The sequence below is a fragment of the Giraffa tippelskirchi genome, chromosome 12 (genome assembly GCF_054371585.1).
Source record: "Giraffa tippelskirchi isolate mGirTip1 chromosome 12, T2T-mGirTip1v1.2.pri, whole genome shotgun sequence".
Classification (NCBI taxonomy): domain Eukaryota; kingdom Metazoa; phylum Chordata; class Mammalia; order Artiodactyla; family Giraffidae; genus Giraffa; species Giraffa tippelskirchi.
In genome coordinates, this window is record NC_137286.1 from 26194891 (window position 1) to 26213444 (window position 18554).

The 18554-nt window shown below is 39.1% G+C and overlaps 1 protein-coding gene across 6 annotated transcripts in view; it reads right to left on the reverse strand.

Annotated features, from left to right (window-relative positions):
• Positions 1 to 18554, reverse strand: part of NUBPL (NUBP iron-sulfur cluster assembly factor, mitochondrial) — a 361834-nt gene that overhangs the window by 282583 nt on the left and 60697 nt on the right. The window lies entirely within an intron of this gene.

Below are 18554 nucleotides of genomic sequence, written 5' to 3' on the forward strand. Positions count from 1 at the left end.
CAATTTCACTTTCTCACCATCCACTTTCGTATTCCTTCTTTTCTTTCTAAAATGAAGAACCCTTCTTAGAAGAAATAAGATGCAAAGAGTTGTATCCACTATTGTTCTTTCAGGAGAATTTCAAGTGGTTTGGGGAGACAAAGTTGTTTCACCAATTCATAGTACCTAGGAAAGGTTTCGAATACCCTACTAGCTTACCTAGAAGAAAAGAAGAAGAATTTAGAGAGAAGATGAATAAAGGTAGGAACAAAATGGGTCAAAATTCAAGTGCAAACCTGGATAGCCCAAAAGTAGTAATACTGTAAATATTAATAGAAGTAGAAAGGAAAGAGATCTAGAATTTAGAGAAGGGAGCAAAAAGTATGAACACAAAGAAAATTCTCCAATTCTTTTATTGTATATCTATTAATCATGGAGAAGGAAATGGCAACCCACTCCAGTGTTCTTGCCTGGGAAATTCCATGGACAGAGGAGTCTGGTGGGCTACAGTCCATGGGGTTGCAAAGGGTCAGGCACACTGAGCAACTAATACACCTATTAATCAACATTACAGTTTCATTTATCTTCAGCATACTTTTCATTTTTGTACCACTTTAGAACCTTACTATACCATCCCAGGAATCCACTCATCTAAGAACTGAAAGCCATTCAAGCAAACCTTTCTCAAAATCTAACCCTTTTCCCAATTAAAACACTGCCTCTTTCTTTTCCAACCCATTTCTTCCCTCATTTTAAAACTCTCATTTTCTCATGCGGGTGGCTTCCCTTAGGAAAAGAATCTGATATGAGTAAGCCACATTGAGAACTCAAGTTTTGTAGAGGATATAACTTTTTTTAAATAGAAGCTGCTCTCTAAAATAATATAAATAAGATAATATATAAAGAGATATTTTGGAGGAAGGGTTACTATCTCAAGTTCTTATCAAACTAGAGCTATGATTTTCTGATTTTCTTCATTTAGTTAGTATGTGTGTGTGTGTGCAAGTGTGTATGTGTGTGCTCACTCACTCAGTTGTGTCCAACTCTTGCTTCCCCATGGACTGCAGCCCATCAGGCTCCTTTGTCCATGGAATTTTCCAGGCAAGAATACTGGAGCAGGTTGCCATTTCCTCCTCCAGGGGATCTTCTCAGTCCAGGGATCGAACCCACATCTCTTGCATCTCCTGCACTGGCAGGCAGATTCTTTACCACTGCACCACCTAATTACTTAGCAAATATTTACTGAGTAACTAGAAATACAGGGACAAACTTGGCATCCTACATCTGAATCTTGTCAATTTATACTGCAGAGTTTAACAAGAAGAAGTGAAAGGAGGACTAGAAAAAAACAGGTGATAACAGGACTATAGGTAAGGATGATAAATACTTGCCTCACATACTCCAACAATCCATACACCACAATTCCTGGCCTCCAGCCTACTTTACAACTGCTTTGGCATCACTAATTGAGCACTAATTGATCACTAACTGATGACATTTTTTCTTGCTGCAACCAGGTATGGATCAGAATTTTTTCAACATTATGTTCCAGATAACCAGTTAGTATTTAAGTTGAAAACTGTGTTATCTCCAAGTTAATGGAGTAGTCAGGCATCTGTGAAGGAAAATTTTTTTAAGATGACAGAAGGAACCACTTACATTCAGTGTAGAAGAATAACAAAAATAGCAGTTATGTGTCATACAGCACTGTATAGATACTTTACAGATACCATATTTCACTGAATCCTTATAACAATCCTATGAGGCAGTACTGTTTCCATTTTACAGTTGAGGAAAGTAGAAGGCTTTCCCCAGTCTCTAATCCCTTTCTTGCATGGCAGGCTCCAAACCAGCTCTCCATAGCCATCCCCTCTTCTAATCTCCTCCAGCATCAAACACTTAACAAATGGGTGGGATGCATGGACAGAGTAACATGGAAACATACATTGGCATATGCAAAATAAATAGCCAATGGGAATTTGCTGTATGACTCAGTGAACTCAAACCAAGGCTCCATAACAACCTAGAGGGGTGGGATGGGGTGGGAGGTGGGAGGGACGTTCAAGAAGAGGACATAGGTATACCTATGGCTGATTCACGTTGACGTTTGGCAGAAACCAACACAATATTGTGAAGCAATTTTCCTTCAATTAAAAGTAAATACATTTATTTTTTTAAATGTTACCCTATATGATTATTTATCTTTTTCATGCCTCTTTCTTGCCTCTCCAATCAATACCATATTATTCTTGCTCAGTATAGCTGGTACTCAAAACTACATGTTGACATAATGGCCAAAACAATTTTGTAAACAGGTAAACAGTCAAAAGTAAATAGATGTAAAGTAAACCTGCACACCCTATATTTAGTCACTCAGGCATTTTCAGTACAGTAAAATATTATTATTATCATTATTCATTATTATTATTATTAGCTTCTTTTTAAGTTGTAGCATGCGGACACGTCATTGTGGCACGTGGTATCTAGTTCCCCCAACCAGGGATTGAATCTGGGCCTCCTGCTTTGAGACTGCAGAGTCCCAGCCACTGGACCACTACGGAAGGCCCCAGGAAAGCTAATTTATTATAAGAAATTAGCCACTTCTAGCTGTGGCCTTGAAAAGTTGCCTTCATATGACTCATGAAGTATTTATATGTCATACTTCTTATAACATAGTCGCAGATTAGAAAACTAATTTGCCCAAAGATAAACAGCTAGCAATGAAACGAGTAAGGATTTCAGTCTAGGCTTGTTTCATACTAAGTCTCGTATCCTTACCACACACATCTCCAAAGAAACAGAAGGTTTAGTCAAGGTCATGCCAACATACATGGGAGAAGGCAATGGCAACCCACTCCAGTATTCTTGCCTGGAAAATCCCATGGATGGAGGAGCCTGGTAGGCTGCAGTCCATGGGGTCTCGAAGAGTCGGACATGACTGAGGACTTCACTTTCACTGTTCACTTTCATGCATTGGAGAAAGAAATGGCAACCCACTCCAGTGTTCTTGCCTGAAGAATCTCAGGGACGGCGGAGCCTGGTGGGCTGCTGTCTATGGGGTCGCACAGAGTCGGACACGACTGAAGCAACTTAGCAGCAGCAGCAGCAACATACATGAGATCAGAAGATAACACACAGTTGAAAGAGTAGCAAATATAGGAGCATATTCTCTTTCTATTGCTTGATGATGTCCAGACAAGTTTCCTGAAATGATTTAACTCAAGTTATTCTATAATTAATGTGTATCATCTTTTAAGCCAACAGAAAAGTCTTAGCTAGGGTTATGGCTGTAAAATTATAATTGACTATGTTCGGCTATTTTGATATATCTTTTATCTTTTATATAAATTTCTGTAATCCCTATCTTTCTGTTTATATGGTGACATTTCCAGCTTTCTTATCAAATTTATATGACATATAAAACTGGTTTTATTAACCCACCAAGCTTTAAAAATCTCAAATTTATTTTTGAGCAGCTACAGCAAGCTCTAAGTACAGGGGATTCAGGAGCTGGAATTTGCAATATACTAGCAATACATGCCCATAAGGCAAAATAAGAGAATTTAGCAGCAAATTAGCAAAACAGGAGTGACATACTGGGACAAAAGCTATCTTAGCCATATGACAAGGGCTTAACACAAAACTGAGCTTCATACAGTAACTAAAATACCTATTAATGTGTATACTGTGAAGCAACACAACATAAAAAAGGTAGACCAAATTATGACTGCCAACATTTAAAAAGCACAAGAGTACAAAATACAATAGAGAAAATAAATAGATGTACAGCCAAAGACAAAACTCTGGTTACAGTGCACTCTTTACATCAGTGTGGTTAAAATGATACATTAAACTCAAGAGGAAAGGAAAAGATACAAGGCATAAACATGAACAACCATCTTAAGAAGACTACTGAAAAAAAAAAAAAAACCTAACATGACAGCCAACAAAAAAGAGCCATAATAAAGATATAGCTAAAAACGTTAGTCTTTCAGTTGTGTTCAACTCTTTGCGATCCCATAGACTACAGTCCGACAAACTCCTCTGTCCATGGAACTCTCCAGGCAAGAATACTGGAATGGGTAGCCATTCCGTACTACAGGGGATCTTCCCAACCCAGGGATCAAACCCGGGTCTCCTGCATTGCATTCTTTACCATTTGAGCCACCAAGAAAGCCCAAAGGTATAGTTAAGAAACGTAAATAAATATAAATTACAACAAAAACATTAGAAACTAAGAAATAAAAGAAATAATACATTTACAAATACTCAGAGGCCAACTCCTTTCAATAAGCATTTTGCATATACAATAAAAGCCTTAACATTACCCATTAAGTTATACTAGATATCTGGGAACTTATATGAATGGTCCATATATCAGAGTATATAGATAAGAAAACAGAAAAAAAAAAAGAATTAACAGGAAGCAGAGTCACTAATGTCTGTGATCCCACAGTAATCTGAAAACTATTCAGAAAGGTAATGAATCTTTGCAACGTTAGACAGCTTTTTATTTTGGTTACGGGTTACCATTAAAGCATTTATAAAATAGTAACTGATTTAAAAATTCCATTCTCTGCCACTTAAAATTATAAGTAATTAACTTATATAAAAGTTGTAACCCTATAAAAGACTAAATCTAAACTACATGTCTGTAAAAATGAGTTTTATTTTAAAGGTATCAATGAACACTCATCACTTAAAGAGATTTCTTTTCATTCACTCTCTCATTCAACATATTAGTGAGCATCTACCATATACCTTCCCTGGTTGCTCAGTGGTAAAGAATCCACTTGCCAATGCAGGAGACACAGGTCTGATCCCTGGGTTGGGAAGATCCTCTGGAGAAGGAAATGGCAACCCATTTCAGTATACCTGCCTGGGAAATCCCACGGACAGAGAAGGGTGGCAGACTATAGTCCAGTGGGTCACAGAAGAGTTAGACATGACTGATTGAGTCTCCTAACAGCAAAGACCTAAACTTGTCAAAGTCTCATGAAAGATATGCAAATATTAAAGCAATTATTTACTCCCCTTTGACAATATAAAATGTACACTTAAAAGCATTTAAAAAAAATAATGTCAGCAGTCTCAACTCCAGGTGCACAGCATGTTATCTCCTCATTATCTCCAATTACACAGTTAGGTAAATTAAGTTGTCTAAATATTTAAAACAAATAAACCTGACACTCTCAGACCTTACAAATGCCTGACAGGGTAGCCTTACAAACTACCAAAACACTCTAAATACCCAAGCAACTCTTGTAAATTTAATAAACAGAAATAATAAAATAAATCCAAGTATCTTGAATGCTGTAACACTTTAGAAACTTAACCAAATTATTTTAAATCTTTCAAGTTAAAATCTTCCTAAATGTGCTATAGCAGCAAAATGGGGAAGAAGGAAAAAAAAAAAAACAACCTGGTTCCTGAACACCTTGTGGAATAAAACTGTCTTATCAGTCCTGTATGGATTGCGTCCAGATTCTTATGTGAAAGAGAAATAAACTACCTTGTTTAAGCCAATATTGTGCTGTGTTTCCTTTCACCCACAATCAAAAATAATACTAATTAACATATAACATATGTTTAATATCAATGAAACATTTCAAATTAAAATTACAAAGCTAACATGCTGCTGCTGCTGCTGTTAAGTCGCTTCAGTCGTGTCCAACCCTGTACGACCCCATAGACGGCAGCCCACCAGGCTCCCCCGTCCCCAGGATTCTCCAGGCAAGAACACTGGAGTTGGTTGCCATTTCCTTCTCCAATGCATGAAAGTGAAAAGTGAAAGTGAAGTCGCTCAGTCGTGTCCGACTCTTCGAGACCCCATGGACTGCAGCCTACCAGGCTCTTCTGTCCATGGGATTTTCCAGGCAAGAGTACTGGAGTGGGGTGCCATTGGATTCTCTAATATGTTTAATTCTCTTAAACGCTTCAAACACCTTTAAAAACAAATATACATATATAGTATCACAATGATTATAAAACTTTTTCTTAAACAATACAAAAATGTTAATACTAATGGATTTGTTTCATAAGATAGCACATTTACTACAATATGGTTTAGGAATACAGTTTATCAGTCAGCGTCAAACAGGGTCACAGAACCTAGGGTCTTCTTCCAGGAGAGTTCTACTTGGCTAGCATGCTAAGTTTTGTTGTGTTGTTTTGTTGTTTTAATAGTTCTAGGACTTTTCAGGCCAATGGCTTTTCTTACAACTCAATATATCATGTTTCTTCAATTTTTTAAGCAACCTTCCAACACATCATTTAGTTGCCTGTTTGATTTGGTAACAGTCTGTACGGTGGCTCACTGGTAAAGAACCCACCTGCCAATGCAGGAGACATGAGTTCAACAGTGTCTCATGGGAAGATCCCTTGGAGAAGGGAATGGCAACCCACTCCAGTATTCTTGCCTGGAGAATTCCATGGACAGAGGAACCTGGTAGGTTGCAGTCCACCAGGTCCCAAGAGTTCAACATGACCCAGTGACCAAACAACAACAACAACATTCTGTATACTACACTCAGATTCAACCAGTTATCTTTAGTGACTGATTGGATTCTGCCTTCTTTCCTCATCTTTCTCACCTGGCTCAATGCCACAATGCTACATTCATTTTATTGGCAGGAAAGACGCAGCAGAGAAATTTTAGTTTATTGCTGTTGCTTTTACAAATGATAATCAAAAATTATGTATGGCAAAAATCAACTCTTTAAAACAGAAGCTTACATGTCTACCGTTATTGATTACTTGACTTCCACAGCTAGCTACTTATACAGTCTTACCATAAAGTTCAGTTCACTTCAGTCATTCAGTCATGTCCGACTCTTTGCAACCCCATGGACTGCAGCATGCCAGGCTTCCCTGCCCATCACCAACGCACACAGCTTGCTAAAACTCATGTCCATCAAGTCAGTGATGCCATCCAACCATCTCATCCTCTGTCGTCCCCTTCTTCTCCCGCCTTCAATCTTTCCCAGCATCAGGGTCTTTTTGAATGAGTTGGTTCTTTGCATCAGTTGGCCAAAGTATTGGAGCTTCAGCTTCAGCATCAGTCCTTCCAATGAATATTCAGGACTGATTTCCTTTAGGATCGACTGGTTGGATCTCCTTGCACACCAAGGGACTATGAAGAGTCTTCTCCAATACCATAATTCAAAAGCATCAATTTTCTGACGCTCAGCTTTCTTTATAGTCCAACTTTCACATCCATACATGACTACTGGAAAAACCGTAACTTTCACTAGACAGACCTTTGTCGGCAAAGTAATGTCTCTGCTTTTTAATACACTGTCTAGGTTGGTCATAGCTTCTCTTCCAAGGAGCAAGTGTCTTTTAATTTCATGGCTGAAGTCACCATCTGCAGTGATTTTGGAGCTCAAAAAAAGAAAGTCAGCCACTGTTTTCACTGTTTCCCCGTCTATGTGCCATGAAGTGATGGGACCAGATGCTATGATCTTAGTTTTCTGAATGTTGAGTTTTAAGCCAGCTTATTCACTCTCCTCTTTTTCATCCTCATCAAGAGGCTCTTTAGCTTTCTTTACTTTCTGCCATAAGGGTGGTGTCATCTGCATATCTGAGGTTATTGATATTTCTCCCGGCAATCTTGATTCCAGCTTGTGCTTCCTCCAGCCCAGTGTTTCTCATGATGTACTCTGCATATAAGTTAAATAAGCAGGGTGACAATATACAGCCTTGACGGACTCCTTTTCCTATTTGGAACCAATCTGTTTTTCCATGTCCAGTTCTAACTGTTGCTTCCTGACCTGCATACAGGTTTCTCAAGAGGCAGGTCAGGTGGTCTGGTATTCCCATCTCTTTGAGAATTTTCCACAGTTTATTGTGATCCACACAGTCAAAGGCTTTGGCATAGTCAATAAAGCAGAAATAGATGTTTCTCTGGAACTCTCTTGCTTTTTCGATGATCCAGCGGATGTTGGCAACGTGCTCTGGTTCCTCTGCCTTTTCTAAATCCAGCTTGAACATCTGGATGTTCATGGTTCACATATTGCTGAAGCCTGGCTTGGAGAATTTTGAGCAATACTTTACTAGCGTGTGAGATGAGTGCGATTGTGCAGTGGTTTGAGCATTCTTTGGCATTGCCTTTCTTTGTTTTTCCACGGATCACATCAAAAGCAGATCAGAAAGAAGAAGTGGGGAGTGGTTAGGGCATTTCATTTCCTGACTTTCCCTCTGTAGGATGATCTTCGGCTGGCTGCGTACCTCCACCGAGTGTCAATGCCAAAGCAGCCATCTCTACAAGAACAGTCTCCTTCCAGGCTTAACATGCTCCCTCCTCTAACCTCTTCAGGCCTAGAAATAGTAACTACTATCAACAGTTACTACTTCAACTGTTATCAACAGTTATTATCCTACCTCTTGTGGTTTTCCCTCCCACACTTCTTCTACATATTTACAAATAGTCCCTCTCAAATAATTTGAAAAGCACACTTCTATGTTTTTGGTGAAAAGTGATCCCAGGTAACAGTTCCTTGAAATGTTGATTTTGCTGTTCTTCAGTCATTCAGTCATGTCCGACTCTTTGCAATCCCATGGACTGTAGCATGCCAGGCTTCCCTGCCCTTCATTATCTTCTAGAGTTTGCTCAAACTCACGTCCATTGAGTCAGTGATGCCATCCATCCATCTCATCCTCTGTCACCCCCTTTTCCTCCTGCCAATTTTCTCAGCATCAGGGTCTTTTCCAATTATTAGTTGGCTCTTCGCATCAGGTGGCCAAAGTATGGGACCTTCAGCTTCTGCATCAGTCCTTCCAATAAATATTCAGGGCTGATTTCCTTTAGGATTGACTGGTTTGATCTCCCTGCTGTCCAAGGGACTCTCAAGAGTATTCTCTAGCACCAGAGTTTGAAAGTATTGATTCTTCAGCACTCAGCCTCCTTTATGGTCCAACTCTCACATCTGTACATGACTACTGAAAACCATAGCTTTGAGTATATGGACCTTTGTCTGCAAAGTGTTGTCTCTGCTTCTTAATACGCTAAGTTTACCACAGCTTTTCTTTGAAATGAGATTGAGAGTACTGTAGAAACTCAGGAATAATCTCCACAGTGAAAGAAAATGGGGCCAAAGATAATACATTTAACGTTATCAAGATTAATGATTATAAAAATCAGATGAAGGGCAAACTGGGAGATACTGTGGTGTGATATATAATTTTATGGCAATTATCCAGAATCACAGGGTACCCAGACATTTGGTTTAACATTATTCTAGGTGTGCCTGTGAGGCTGCTTCTGGGTGGGATTAACATTTGAATCAACAGACTGAATAAAGCAGATTACCCTCCCCAATGTGAAGGAGGAAACAGACAGAGCTGGACTCCATCTTAGGCCAGGCTGTGAACATCGGGCTACATGCACGGTCACCCTCCCAATGGACTCTGAACTTTGTGCCCAGTGTCTATAGGGATGGCATACCAATGGAAAACCAGACCCCCTGGATAAAACAGCCTTAGGACTCGTACTTGGACTCTCCATTGCCTAAAAGAATATGCTAATTATCTCTGTAACAGAACAAAGTCATAAATTCCATTATGTTTATCAGGATATGACCACAGGCCTATTGATAAATGTCCACTGTTTATCTAGTCTTATGACACATGAATCATGGGTTAACTTTGATCGTATCTCTCTTTTACCTTGTCCAGACTAGTTTCAAAGAATTTGGGGAGGTGGATTTGAGCAAGTACACTTAGGGTAATAAGGTTTTCACAAAAACTGGTCGGGGTCCTTGACTAAGAGGAGACTGCTTTGGGCCCGCCGGTGTAATAAACTGCACTTCACTACCTGCATTGTCCTTCTGAGTGAGTTTGTTTCCCAGAACACGTGGCTACAACAAATGTAGGTGAAGTGAAGTGAAAGTCGCTTAGTCGTGTCCAACTCTTTGCGACCCCATGGACTATACATACAGTCTGTGGAATTCTCTAGGCCAGCATACTGGATAGGTAGCCTTTCCCTTCTCCAGGGGATCTTCCCAACCCAGGGTTCGAGGGATTAAATCCAGGTTTCCCGCATTGCAAGTGGATTCTTTACCAGCTGAGCCACAAGGGAAGCCCAAGAATATTGGAGTAGGTAGCCTATCCCTTCTCCAGCGGATCTTCCCAACCCAGGAATCGAACCGGGGTCTCCTGCACTGCAGGCAGATTCTTTACCGGCTGAGCTATCAAGGAAGCCCCTGTAGGGCAATGTAGGTGGGCCTCATCCAATCCACTGAAGGCCTCAATAGAATAAAAACGCAGAGTTAGGGAGAATATCCTCTCTCTGCCAGTCCTCAAGCTGGAACATCAGTCTTCTCCTGCCTCCAGACTCAGACTGGAATTCACACCATCAGCTCTCCTAGTTCTCAAACGTGTGGACTTGGACTGAAACTATATCATCAGCTCTTCTGGGTCTCCAGCTTGCTGACTGCACATCTTGGGACTTCTTGGCCTTCTTAACCACAGAAGTCAATTCCTTATTATCCATCTATCTATCTATATCTCCTATTGGTTCTGTTTCTCTAAAGAATCCAAACTAATACAAATGGCTATGGAACTTAACTGCTATGAAAAAAAAAAAAAGTGATTGTAAAGATTGTGGACTCATCTGACTTCCTAGAGAGTGCATAGGAAGGAAAAAGAAAAGCTATGAACATATCTTTGTTTTTGGCCATAAAAACATAAAAGCAGTATTTACCCTATAAATACCTCTAATCCCAGCACCCCACCCCACCAACACACACACACTTGGAAACACACACAATGGAACTACATTTTCAGACACAGGACAACAGGAAGGAAGCCCACAATCCTTGAAAGAAGGGAAAGCAGAAGATGAGCCCTACGACTGCCCCTGTTTATTGCCCTTGAGGTAGTCTCCAGACTGTGGCACAGGAAGGGGGAATCCAAACAAAGCCCAGTAACATGGTGAATCGAGAAAAAAATAATCAGAGTTAAGTGAAGCAAAGGCAACAAGAATTTATGGGGCAGAATATCAGAGAGGAGGAAGCAACACAGAGAACTCCAGAGAACTGCAAAGGGGACCTGAGGAGCTGCTGTTGAGTATTCATCTGCACACGAGTAAGGGGAAATTCCCTGGGACCGAGGAAAGAATCAGCAGAAAGCTGCACACTGTAAAATTTCCCAAGATCACATATGGCTGGGAACATTTGCTATATTACCACCAACCAGAGAGGAAAGATTTACCAATACATGGTAGAGTCCTCTGGAAGTAATCACAGTAGTATTGCAGTAAACTAGACCTGGACTGAACTCAGTTCTGGACCCACTTTAAGTTTAAAAGTTATCCTCAAAGAATCAAACTGATTCCAAATAACTTAATTGTATATAACAGGAACTGGCAAACTTTTTTTGTAAAGAACCAGACAGTAAATATTTTAGTCTCTTTTATATGGTTGGACCTCTTGAACTGGGCCATGTGTGTCAAGATATCCATGACAACTGAAGATGACTATCTTTCTAAAACCATTCCCATTTATTGTATAAATAAACTAAGGCTTGGAGAGTTTAAGTCAACTCGATCAAAGTAAATGAAGGTAATAACATAGCCTGCAGTCAAGATCTAACTCCAAGTCTCTCAGACTGTGAAATCCATGGTAACAATTCTGTATTACTGCCTCCCTTGTAATAAGCCTTTTGCTATCCCAGTCTAACAGATAAAATTCATCATAGCATGAAAGTTAATCAGTCGTGTCCGACTCTTTGCAATCCCATGGACTATACAGTCCATGGAATTCTCCTGGCCAGAATACTGGAGTGGGTAGCCGTTCCCTTCCCCAGGAGATCTCCCAACCCAAGGATCAAGCCCAGGTCTCCCACATTGCAGGTAGATTCTATACCAGCTGAGCCACCAGGGAAGTCCAAGAATTCTGGAGTGAGTAGCCTATCCCTTCTCCAGCAAATCTTCCTGACCCACAAATCGAACCAGGGTCTCCCGCATTGCAGGCAGATTCTTTACCAACTGATGCTATCATCTTAATTGATGCATCCTCTGTCACTATCAACTACTTGTAATAACAGTGAAAGGCAGTGAGCATTTACTGGGAACCTTTAAATTTATTTTCTTACTTAATTTTTATATAGCCTTCAAAGTTGTAGACCTTGCCCATGGGCAGTAAATGGTGACATCAGAAATGGGGGTTGGATTAGTGCGATCCCAAAGCCTAATATCTTTCCAACACAGCACACTGTCTTAACAGCAGCACAAATCACAGGCCTCAGAGTGGTCCAAAATTGAGAAGTATAAGAAAAACTATGTCCCACACCACAGAAAGGGAAGAAGGAATGCAAGGGGGAAACTGAATGGCTACTTGGGAGGGAAAAAGCTTCACTGTGAAGTATGATGTATTCTCTGGGCACCTTGGCTCATTATCGTTTCTGTTTCCATTAAGGTCCAGTTTAATTCTATGAAATTCATAAAGACATTTTCTACCTCTCCTTGCCCTCTCTAGTCTCCTATATTCTCCAAAGCAATCTTGTAATAGCATAAAATACATTATATTGCTATTTCTGAGTGTATGTTAATCAGATTACAAGCAGCTTTGAGGACATCTTTTGTATCTTATAGTCTATATTCTAACATGACTGCAGTTTCTGTGTTGATAAAGATCATATTCAAGTATTATACTTTTGAAAAATTAATTAGAAATTTTTAAAAAATAGGTTATCAACTCTAGGTACCTTAATGCCAAAATAGTAAATGAAATAAATGGAGAGAAAAGTCCCAGTGCAACTCTACAGGACTTTACAAAGAGCCACATTTAAATAATATTTCCAGACTTCCAACACAAACTAATTCATTTGCAAAGCACTCGCTTCCACATTACTTTAAAAAAGGAAGAAAAAAAATGAGGTCAATAATTTCCTGAAATCCATAACAAGCATTACTAAACTAGAAAGCAAGAATTCTGACTTCTGGTTGAAGAATGTCCTACTAAACAAGTAGGTCTCCAAGTACACTCTCTGGTCCTCTAGAGATCCCAAAAAACCTTTCAGATGATCCAAGAGGGTAAGACTATTTTCACAGAAGTACTAAGATATCATTTGGCCTTCCACTCAGTCAACTTTTGCACTGATGGTCCAAAAGCAACGATGGGTACTAGAACTAATGATGCCTTAGCACAAATCAAGGCAATTGCACCAAATGTACTAGCAGTCATCGGACTCTCCCCCACCATGAACTGCAGTAAAAATAAAGGCCAGCCCTGGATGAAGTAGTGAAATTTATTTACTAAATCTTGACCCTTGAGTACACATCTTTTTAAAATTCTGTGTGACAACACAGAAAATACATATAAAGCATCTCTGCAGCACACAATTACAATTCTCAAGGGAAAGCACTTGTATAATTGTTTGAGCTGTAAGCTAACTGGCTGTATTTTTCATGGACCACCATTTTTACTTGAAAGACAAATTAAAGACCACCTAGAGGACAAACCTGTGGTTGCCAAGGGGGAGAAGCGTAGGGAGGGAAGGAATGGAAATTTGGGATTAACAAACTATCATATATAGAATTGATAAACAGCAAGGTCCCACTGTCGAGCACAAGGAACTATATTCAATATCCTGTGACAAACCATAATGGAAAAGTGTATATGTATACACACACACACATAAATATATCTGAATCACTTTGATGTACAGTAGAAACACCACATTATAAATCAACTATACTTCAATAACATAAATTTTAAAAATGAAACTACTACTTGTCAAATTTTGGTATAGCATCAAAGAAAACCGACATTTATTTGAAATAACTACTAAAATATCATTCTCTTTTTCTATCTACATGTCTCTGTGAGGCTGGAATTTCTTCATATATTTCAGCCGAAATATTGCAACAGACTGAACGAAAAACTAGTTATGAAAGTCAAGCAATTTTCTATTAAGTCAGACATATAAATAATTTACAAAAATATAAAGCAATGACACTTTTCTCACTGATTTTTTACTTCAGAAAATAGTTACTTTTCATTAAAATGTTACTTATGTTAATAAGTATGAGCTTGATGTTATTTTTAATGAATTAAGAAAGTTTTTTTTTTAATTTCTCAGTCTTAACTCTAACTTGATAAATATCAATAAATATAACCTCCTGTGTAGCTCAGCTGGTAAAGAATTCACCTGCAATGCAGGAGACCCCAGTTTAATTGCTGGGTCAGGAAGATCTTCTGGAGAAGGGATAAGCTACTCACTCCAGTATTCTTGGGCTTCCCTGGTGGCTCAGATGGTAAAGAATCTGCCTGCAATGCAGGAGACCTGGATTCGATCCCTGGGGTTGGGAAGATTCCCCTGGAGGAGGGCATGGCAACCCACTCCAGTGTTTTTGCCTGGAGAATCCCCATGGACAGACGAGCATGGCAGGCTACGGTCCATGGGGTTGCAAAGAGTCAGACGTGACTGAGCGACTAAGCACAGCACAACACAGTAACAAAAGCTGTGTGGGATCCTCAGTCATTTTTAAGAGCATAAAAGGCCCCACAGACCAGAAAGGTTGAGAACTACTATACGGTGAGCTGTGTGTTGTGCTTAGTTGCTCAGTCGTGTCTGACTCTTTGCAACCAACACTCAGAAGAATATGAAGATAAGTAAACAGTTTATAATCTAAATATTAAAAATGAAAAAAATACAAGTTTGTGAGAAAAAATCTCACTTCATTTCTGGTCACACCCAGGGTTAGGATGTAACCATTTCCTATCTCTGCTCGGAATTACAAAGAAACAGAAGTGGGTAGAGAGGAAAGAGAAACGTCACAGAAATGAGACAAGCCTCAGGCACATTCTAAACACAGGGTTATGTTGGGGTGGAGACAGTAGAATGTGGTAGTTTACATTGTGATTTATAAATGAAACATCCCATACATACTGCTCATGACAGTACATATCACCCATAGTCCCAATGGCCATTTTTAACACTAAAATTAAAAAATAAACATAACTTTTTCATTAATTTTTTTCAATATGCTCAAGTCTTTTGCTCTTTCAAGCCTTATCAGGATCCAGGGCTGGCTGTATGTACTATATCACAGGAAGATTAGAAGGTCCTCTCCATCTCCATGGTTCTCTGTTCATACCTCTTCGTGTGTTACGTTGTGTGCTGACATTTCCTGTCTCTCCCACTGTAAGTTCCTCAAGAATAGAGTTTACATCTTACTCGTCTTTTTCCCCTGGAGTACAGCACTGTACCATTATAGTCATGCTCAGTTTCCAAATGATTGATTTCCCAGAGGCCAAATGTAAATATTTTATAAAATATATTTCTTCAAGAAGCGCAACACAAATTGTGCACATTTACAAAACAGTAGTTTCATAAATTGAAAACAGAAATATTATCAAATTTAAAATACATAATTTTTAATTCTTATCTAATTTAGCCTCTCTAAAAATGTTGACCCCATGCAACCCCATGGACTGTAGCCAACCAGGCTCCTCCGTCCATGGGATTTTCTAGGCAAGAGTACTGGAGTGGGTTGCCATTTCCTTCTCCAGGGGATCTTCCTGACCCAGGGATTGAACCTAGGTCCCCCACATTGCAGGCAGACACTTTACCTTCTGAGCCACCAGGGAAGCCCAAAAATGTTGACCACTTTATCCTAAAGCTCCCCCTTGACTTCCAGGATCCCATTTCTTCCTGTCTTCTTCTTAGTTCTCTGGTCACTTCTTCTCAGTCTTTCTCTGATCATGTTAGGTTATTTTCCCAAAATTTTATTCTCAGCCCCATACAGTACTGTAATCTCTCTGAAATTCTTTTGGGTTATATTATCTAAATCAGGAATTCTCAACTCCAGCAGAAGTGACATTTCAGACCAGATAATAATTTATTGACTTCCCTAGTGGCTCAGTTGATAAAAGTATTTGCCTGTAATGCAGGAGACCCAGATTCAATCCCATCCCCTGGAGAAGGAAATGGCAACCCACTCTGGTATTCTTGCTTGGAGAATTCCATGGACAGAGGAGCCTGGTGGGCTACAATCCATGGGGTCACAAGAGTCAGACACAACTTAGCGACTAAACCACCACCTATAATTTATTGTGGATGGCTTGTGCACTGCAGGATATCTAGCAGCATCTCTAGTGTCTACCTACTACATTCCCCCCAGTTACAACAATCAAAAACATCTCTAGTCATTTTTGACAGCATATTTTCATATTGGCTCTCCCTCCCTTTCTCCTTCCTCAGTCCAGTTTTACTCCCTAATAAATTATTAGCGTGCAAGGCTCTGCTTTCTGGGGAATCCAATTTTTCCAAGAAAAGTCTGTGGTTTGTATATTGCAAGGGAGATCCCAAAGCCCATCAAACTGCAAGCTGCTATTTCTGCTTCCTTTTTCTTAATTGAAATATCTCAGTGACAGCAGAATAAAATCAAAACTTACTGTCACTGCTTCCTCACTCAGCATGTCTTCAAACCTATTACAAATAACAAGTTCCAGAATAAACAGTCTCAAATAACATCTTTATACTAATACATTCACATAATTATCTTTGTCCATGCACTATAGTCTGAGGAAAAGAATGATGATGCACGCTGAGATTCTAGTTCCTTTTCTTTTCCCAGGCTGTTCTGTCTCAGAGCTGGGATTGTGTACTCTGTCGTTTCCATCATGGCCCAAATTCAGGCCCCACAATCCTCTACCCCTTATAGGTAACCAGATCTATACTCAACATTTGAAAGTTAAAATATGAAGCAAGAGTGGCACTGCCCTACCACACTGAAACAATGTGAACAACCATTTCACTCCATGTAACATAATTCTCAAATGTCAAATTACTAACCATATAGGTTCTCTCTCTTTTCTTAAAAATGGAAAAAAGTGGTGTAAGAGTCATTCATCTACCACAAAGACTAACGGCTAAGAAAATATCTTAAAACCATTTATATTATTCATTAAAAATATATATATTATGATTGCAAATTAGGTTACTCATATACCCAAAGTAGAAAATAAAGTATGCATCTAATGTACAAGAAATTTAACAGAAAATTTCTTCTTTTATTCAACTAAGATTGACTGAGCATCTACTATATAACCAAGTATAAGTGAAACTAAGCCAGAAAGTCTCTGCTCTGTGGATGTTCTAGCGTCTGGTAGAGGAGACTGAAAAAATTAAACAGATGACTTACCCTTGCAACTGCAATAAGGAGAGTGAGGAGTGAGAGAAGGAGTCATAGAAGAAGAATCATTAAACTTGAGAATTGAGAGTAGAAATTAGTTGTGGAGGAGGGGTGGAAGACAATAGAAATGTAAGGTGTCTCAGGCAGAGAAATTATACTATGTGAGGGTCCTCAGCACAGAACATGGCATTTTTGAGAAACAGACGCCACTGAGACTGGTATTTGCTGAATAACAGCACAAGCGTATTGGAATTGAGGCAGTGGAAGTAAATAGAGGGCAGGGACCAAATCACAGAGGTGTTTATAATATTGATAATGTTGCAAATGGTAATACAGGTAGCAATAACAATAAGAATTTTAAATATAATAAGCTCTGTCACTTTTTGTGACACAAAAATATAATTTTTGGCTATAATTCATAACAATTTGTATACTAGTGAAGTTTCCAAACTGAACAACAGAGAAAGTTTACAGCTAAGCTTACTAGGTCTCCCAAAGAAACCTCACTATTCTATTTTCTCCCAGTTCTGTACTGATTGCTCTTTTACAGAGCAAGTTGATTCACTGGGTTGAGACCATAAACACACTGAAGAAACCCTGTACTGTTAAGCCTAGTACAGTTAATATTGTCAAAAAATATACCCAGTTTTTTCCCTTTTGTAATGGTGGTAAAACATTCATAACATAAAATTTACCATCTTAACCATTAAGTGTACAATAGAGTGATATTAAATACAATGTCCAACTATCACTACGATCCCTCTCTATAATTCTTTTCATCTTAAAAACTTGAAACTCTATACCTACCAAACAATAATTCCCCATTTCCCTTTCCCCCCAGCTCCTGGCAACTACCATTCTACTTTCTGCCCTTATAAAATTGACTACTCTAAGTACCTTATGTAAGGGGAATCATACATTATTTCTCTTTTTATGACTGGTTTTACTTCACTTAGCATAACATCCTCATGATTCATCCATGTTTCAGGTTATGTCAGAATTATCTCTTTAAGGCTGACTAATACTACATTGTATGTATATACCACATTTTACTTAACCATTCATTCACTGATGGACACGTGGGTAGCTTCTGCATTTTATCTACTATGGATAATGCTATGAACATGGGTACACAAAAATCTATCCAATCTTAAAGAACAAGATGGCATTTCAATCCATTATCCTGTATAGATGTATACCACATAGACAAAATCTATTGTGGAAGTGCTGAAAGAAGATGAAAAAGATGCCTTATTTCATTATTTTTTCTGTTTGTGAAAGTCAGTCAGTCGTGTCCGACGCTTTTGCAACCCCATGAATTATACAGTACATGGAATTCTCCAGGCCAGAATACTGAAGTGGGTCCCTTCTCCAAGGGATCTTCCCAACAAAGGGATCAAACCCAGGTCTCCCACATTGCAGGTGGATTCTTTAC